Raw genomic sequence first — 6,589 nt, 5'->3', positions numbered from 1 at the left:
ATCCCAGAGAAACCTGATGACTTAGGGCCACTGGATTGTCCTAAACTCAAATAAGTGTTTCTCTAGCCATGCCTGGGTGATTGCAACCCAGTGGGGCAGCACACTGTCCTGCTGAAACAGACAATTGGCTGCAGGATACGCAAAAGCTATGAGTATGTAGTACGCAGGCAATCAGCCAGCACATTCTGGTAGCTCGCAGCATTTAAGGGCCTCTCCAGACTCACTAAGGGACATTAGGTCCAATTACATCCTTTTGTCTGGAGAGGCTCTTCAAACCATTGGAGGTGGTGGTGGTGGCTCTGTGAAGAGCCACCACCACCTCCTTTAACAGAGCCAACCTACCTGGCATGATGAGGCCATAGCCTCATGCTGTTGATGCTACACCCACATTCTCCTATCAGCTTGGTACAACTGATAATGGGATTCATCAGACCACACGACTCTGGTCTACTCTGCAAAGGCCCAGTTTTGATGGTTCCAACACCAGGTAAGGTGCAATGTCCGATGACAAGATGTCAATAGTAGTACATGATTTGGGCATTGACTCCTGTAGTCCTGGTATGCAGGATATTCCATATCATTCACTTGGTGATGCTGCTTGGACCTCTGACATCGAAAATGGATGTGATTTGTGCCACTGTTGGCCTGTGATGGTGTGTGTGTGTGTGTGTGTGTGTGTGGTCAGCCACCACTTGCTTGCTGGGTACTGATACATCCATTAATGGTATATTCATATCAAGGGTCTACAAGTATACCATCCATTACTTGTATACTCGTAGTCCCTTGATACAGTTGCCCTCGTGAACTGTAGGGCGATAGAATGACCAATCTGTCTTGCACTGATAATACATCCATGATCAAAGTCACTAAGTGTGCCACATTTACTCACATTCGTTGATTGCGATACACTGTCAGGAAGCCCTAACCTATTTACAATCTGCATTTTCAGTCTGGGTATGTTTCACTCTGTGTGGTGGTGTCAACTTCCCATCACCCCATATCTCTAATATTTTGCCCATCGAGTGTATTAACAATGAAATCAGCAAGCAGAGGAATGAAGAACCCATATGTGAGAAAGCAACTGGTATAACACTCTGTATACACCGACTAACAGTCGATATGGATTAAAACTTTCCATAAATTTTATTGAGAAGTGCAGAGGAACACAGCCTGTTGATGGCAACTGATATGTTGATATTTTAAAAGTGCTTCTTAGAGGAATTTCTTTAATTTAAATCTTTATAATTTATCTCATTAGTGATTTGAAGAGAAGAATTTATTTTAATATATATGCCTCCATTATGTTATATAAGGGCTGTAACTTCTTCATACTGCATGGAAGCAGTTTCTGTTTGATGAATATTGCTAGAAGATGGGACTATTTTGTTTCTTTTCATAAATTCTCTCTCTCTCTCTTGTTGAAAAAGAAATGACTGAGAAAAACTGATAATTCAGCAAAGGATTTGATATAATTTAAGCGATCTTCTTAGTTCACTCACAGAGAACAACCAGTGTTGAAAGTGCTCTAGCATAGTTTAAGGATTACTGTCATGTCATTTCTTGGATTATATGTTTTTCATCATTGTTTAATTCAGTTGAGCTGAATATAGAGATCTATTTACTGAACAGTTTAAATGGAAAGAAAGTGTGTCAGAATGAATTAATTCTTATTAATTTACAGTACAATGATTTTTGTAAGTAGTTTACTAAAGGGTTGTGTGTAATTACTGTAAATATTTGATTAATTAAATTATTTATTTGGAGTAATTTCTGACTTCAGCTAGCATAATCTTCTTAGTCCACTCACAGAGAACAAACAGTGTTGAAAGTGCTCTAGCATAGTTTAAGGATTACTGTCATGTTATTTCTTGGATTATATGTTTTTCATCATTGTTTAATTCAGTTGAGCTGAATATAGAGATCTATTTACTGAACAGTTTAAATGGAAAGAAAGTGTGTCAGAATGAATTAATTCTTATTAATTTACAGTACCATGATTTTTGTAAGTAGTTTACTAAAGGGTTGTGTGTAATTACTGTAAATATTTGATTAATTAAATTATTTATTTGGAGTAATTTCTGACTTCAGCTAGCATAATTAAGTAATGGTTTCTTTGTAATGAGCTCAACACTTGAATCTGAAATCAGAAAAGCATTTCCTAGTCAGCATTTTGACATTTAAAAAGAATACCAAAAAAGGAAATCAATATCATTTCATGATTTTACACTTTGGTCACAACAGTTTTGATGTAGCCTGAAACTGACAGTATTCATAACTCATTACCAATGGCACGTAAGCAAACCAAATACACGGTAGAAAATAATATTCCTTTTGTTTATTTCTGTAAAATATTATTCAAAGATTGAACAATTGTAAATGTACATTTTTTTTTAATTACATATAAAACGTTCTAATAACTTTTCTGGAAAAGAAAAGCAGTGTACAAATAAGTATTGACAGTTTTAGAACATGAAATTTATAGCAACCCATGAATTATGACTAAAATACATCAATGTGTTATTTGCATCTTACAAGAGTTCCTTAAAACAGTTATTTTCTTCATACGGCTGTACAAATTTTTTCCACTGATGCAATATTTAATGATGAATGTGAAATGTAGTCTCTTTTTCAGGAAGCTCTAAGAGAGAAATAGGAAAAACTAATAATAAACAGGAAAAACATAGTGGTAATTAAGTTACACAACAAGCAATATTGAAATAGATGTGACTTAACTAAATACCAATGCAGCTGTGCTTTTGGTTCACTATATGTAGCTGATAATTTCAAAGGTAAAATTTTATTTTATTCTCAGAATCTTTCTAACAGTAATCAATAAGTGCATCATATCACAATGAGACAAAAGAATCAAAATTTAGTGAGTACATATTATTTTAGATACATACCTGCCTTCCTTCAAATCAAAATGCATTTATCTAAAATTATATAAGCAATCAAGGATGAAGTAAAAGCATTTAGGCTGTAATGAACTAATTAATAATTGAAGTCCCAAAGAGCACCTCTGGGGAACCACAGATAAAGGCAGCCTAGGCTATTACATTATCATCACCAGATGCCTGATATATATCTGTATACATAATAATCCATATGAGGATCATTATGTACAGGTCAGGTCTCATATGGATTATTATGTACAGATTTGGTCACCTGGTTTTCATGGTGGCAAGGATATATTAGAAAGGGTCCAGAGAAGATTCAGAAAGGTAGTAACTAACTGGTCTTTATAATGTGGAGTATGAAGACAGACTGACAGAATGTAATTTGCAAAGCCTTCAGAATAGGAGGAGAGGAAATATGATTGAGACTTACAAGTTGTTCAGAGGTTGTTACCAGGTTAACATGGAAGCAATTTTTCATAGAATGAGGGGGGGGTAAAACAAGATGCCATCTCTGGAAATTGTATAAGGAGGGTGGGAGAAAAGGAGTGAGGAGAAGATTCTTTGCATTGAGAGTGATTGGTGAGTGAAATGCATTGCCTGAGTATGTTGTGAATACAGACACACTGAACGAGTTTTAAGGCACAGTTTGGTTATATGAATTATTACATACAGAATTGGTCAACTAGTTTTCATGGTGACAAGGATATATTAGAAAGAGTCCAGAGAAGATTCACAAAGGTAATAACTGGTCTTTGGAATGTGGATTATGAAAACAAACTGACAGAATATAATTTGCAAAGCCTTGTGAATAGGAGGAGTGGAGATGTGATATAAGATATATAAGTTTATCATAGGTTGTTACCAGGTTAAAGTGGAAAACATTTTTCATAGAGTGGTAGATGGGGGGGGGGGAGAAAACAAGAGGCCATCCCTGAAAACTGTAGAAGGAGAGTGAGCAAGGAGTGAGGAGAAGGTTCTTTGCATCGAGCATGGTTGGTAAGTGCAATGCATTGTGGTGAATGAATTTATTTAAAGTACAATTTGATGAGCTTTCAGTGTGTGTATCTCCCTCAGTGAGTCTTTTGACTGCATGGAGGTCTTGCGTGAACAATAATAATAATCCACAAGTTAAAACTGGTTTGAACACCATCTTGTATACTGTTAGTGTTCTCTCTCTCTCTCTTATTCCATATATATTTATTCAACTGGCTCCACACCTACCAGTTCTGTTGTCTTTTCTTTTGGTCACATTACCATATCTTGAATGCTTTATTGTCATGTCAGTATATCCTAAGGTTTTTTGAAGTGACATCTCTGACAGAAGAAGAGGTCGGGTCATAACTCCTTTCCACAAATATGACAATCACAAACATCCAAGTCCACAGCAGAACTCGAACCTGCAGAACATTGGTTGGAGAGTGGATACAATAACCACTCAGCCAACCTCCATATTAATTTGCTATCCTCACTAAAAATTGTGTCTAAATAGCTGAAATATTTTGCTTGTTCCATACTTAGGAATGCAGATGATGTTTTCCATGCTCTTGATTATTTTTCATAGTTTTTGTTTTTTACAGCTGATTTTCACACCAAATTTGTTACAACAGCTAGTTAAGAAATTATGTAGATTATCAGCAGATTTATTTAAGAGCTCAATATCACCTATGTGAAGAGATAAAAATCTGTAATTTTGATATCAGATTTAGTGCCATTTTCCTACATAATGTAATCCATGATGAATGTGTTTCTTTGTGCAGATAGTGCATATACCCTTTTGTAACACATCAAAACTGCAGAATTATAACTTAAATATAAGTTATGTGCTGTTTAACATAATGTCCCATTAAGTATTTACATTAGGAATTCAGGAAACACTAGTTTACTAAATCCAATTTGTTATTCTAATAAGTTTCTCTTCTACAGTTTTTGCATTTTTAGTCAAATATTATTATTTACTCTAGCTATTTTTCATACATTTTAGGTTTCTGATAGCTTTTTCTACGTTAAGCATGTACATTTGACTACATTTCTTCTTGAATATTTTCTACCACTTTTCTGTCACTGATTATTTCATTTAATAATTCTTCAAAGTAATTAGTCCAGAGTGTTAGAATATATTTATCTTCAGATTTTTTTGTCACTTTATCACTTCTGGTTTTTTTACTCTTTTCTCAGCATCCAGCACAATTTGTCACCTTCATGATATTTTTCTTCCATTTTCTACACAAAGCCTTCCCATGATTTTTTATATCTACTTTTACACATAACTTCACTTTCTTACATTTTTCTCTAAATTCTCTCAGGGGCACCTGCTGATTTATCTGCTAGTAACTTTCCATATGGATTATTTATTTATTTATTTTTTTACAAGACTGCTTCTTTAACTTTTTGAGTTCATCAAAAAGTTCAGATTTTTCTATCCATGCAAACAACTTTACCATGCTTCCCTGGCCAAGTCAATCAATATTTTCTTCAGAGTTTGCCACTAAGTCTGCAAAGTCTGATCACTGTTTTTGAATTCTCATCTATTCTTCAATAGTATTTGTATATTATTATTATTATTATTACGGGCAACTCCAGGGAGTCATTAGACTCATCGAGGGAGGCCCCAAATCATTTTCATCACAACTATTCGACATTCATACAGTATCTATCATACCTCGCCTTAAACTCATTCACTGTCACAGCATCCACCAGGGATGGTGGATGCTGTGACAGTGAATGAGTTTAAGGCTCAGGAATGCGCTCCCTGAGTCATTCACTGTGACAGTGAATGACTCAGGGAGCGCATTCCACTCATTCACTACTCTAAAAGTAAAGAACCCAGCTCTAACACCTTTACTAACCACACTTTTGCCCAGTTTCCATGGATGTCCCCTAGTCCTCCCACAACCAGCCCTGTTCTCAAAAATATCTTCTGAATTAATTTTATAGAAACCCTTCAGTAATTTGAATGTCTCAATCATATCTCCCCTCCTCCGCCTATCAACCAATTTTTGCAACCCACAAATCCTCAACCTGTTCTCATACGGTTCATTCCACAGACCTGCTATCATCTTGGTCACTCGCCTCTGGATCCTCTCCACCTCCTCCCCATCAAGAAGAAACCTAGGTGACCAAATCTGAGCACAGTAGTCGAGATGAGGTCTTATCAAGGCTCGATACAGAGGAACAATAACCTGCTTGTCTCTGCTTGTCAACGTATTCTTCAACAACCAAGTGATTTGATGAGCTGATTTGGCCACTTTTGCAATGTGTCCCCTAAATTTCAATTCCTTATCCACCAACACTCCTAAATCTCGTGCCTCATCAATTTCCTGGAGCACGGTTCCACCAATGCAGTAAACTGCCTCCCATCTTTTCACCCCAAAATGCATAACCTTACATTTTGCCACATTAAATTGACATCCATTCTCCCTAGCCCAGACCTCCAATCTATCCAAATCATCCTGCAAAATTTTGACGTCATCTGCATTCACTATTGCCCTACCCAACTTCGCATCATCCGCAAACAAATGAACTGTTCCTCTCAGATCCTTTCCTATATCATTTATGAACAAATTAAACAGCAGTGGTCCAAGAACAGATCCTTGTGGTACACCACTAGTCACAGGCCGTCTTGTGGACTCTACTCCTGAGTAAACCACTCTCTGATATCTCTCCGTCAACCACCCTCCTATCCATCTCACCAA

General features: G+C 36.3%; 1 protein-coding gene across 5 annotated transcripts in view; it reads right to left on the bottom strand.

Moving 5' to 3' along the window:
- Nucleotides 1-2,320: 2,320 nt before the first annotated feature.
- LOC150106647 (glutathione S-transferase C-terminal domain-containing protein) overlaps nucleotides 2,321-6,589 on the bottom strand; it is a 300,229-nt gene continuing 295,960 nt past the window's right edge. For all 5 annotated transcript variants that reach the window (XM_090392600.1, XM_090392602.1, XM_090392601.1 and 2 more), the window contains one exon: nucleotides 2,321-2,638. The gene's annotated coding sequence lies outside the window, so the exon portion shown is untranslated. The remainder of the gene's footprint in view (nucleotides 2,639-6,589) is intronic.

Source organism: Typopeltis vanoorti, chromosome 5, assembly GCF_054136105.1.
Source record: "Typopeltis vanoorti isolate ZY-2024b chromosome 5, IOZ_Tvanoo_1.0, whole genome shotgun sequence".
Classification (NCBI taxonomy): Eukaryota; Metazoa; Arthropoda; class Arachnida; order Uropygi; family Thelyphonidae; genus Typopeltis; species Typopeltis vanoorti.
The sequence above is the reverse complement of the archived record's forward strand: the minus strand, read 5'-3'. Positions and strand labels throughout refer to the sequence as shown.